Here is a 669-nt window from a genome sequence, read left to right as displayed (position 1 = left end):
TCCAAGCTAATATGGATAAACCCATTGGAAAACAGATCGACAACAATGAGAATGAGAAAGTTAAAATGGTTTACGATGACAATCGGACTTCGAGTTCCGGAAGTGAAGACAATGATCAAAGTGTTTGTATTGGTAATGGATTAATATGATATTGCATTCGTTTTAATCGACAGTTCTCAAATTTAACATATGAACACATCAAAAATCACACAACCTTAGATGTCGTGATTCATAAGTGTTCATGTATATTCAAGTCACTAGATGTTCATATGAATACAAATACACACACACACACACACACAGAACATGTGAAGACATGTGAGCACATATGAAAACCCACAGCCCTAGATGCCTTGGTTCATAGGTGTTCATGTACATACAACAAAGTTGACTTCTGAATATACAAAAGATGTTCATACGGTTCACATGTTGTTTATATGTCTAATCTTTTTTTGTTTGATGTGGTTTGAGGATATACTCAAGTTGTTCATATTCTGACAACTCGTGTATCAAATATAAATTATTATTTACCTAAATACTCTTTGATATTTTGTTCACACATGTTAATTAAAAGTATTAATTTGATAATTAATTTTTAAATATCATTAAATCACAACCGTTTATTATTCAAATTAACGGTCAAAATCGGTTAACAAAGTTAACACGATA

This window comes from Cynara cardunculus, assembly GCF_001531365.2.
Source record: "Cynara cardunculus var. scolymus isolate 2C chromosome LG 10, CcrdV1, whole genome shotgun sequence".
NCBI lineage: Eukaryota > Viridiplantae > Streptophyta > Magnoliopsida > Asterales > Asteraceae > Cynara > Cynara cardunculus.
Note: the sequence above shows the minus strand (reverse complement) of the source record.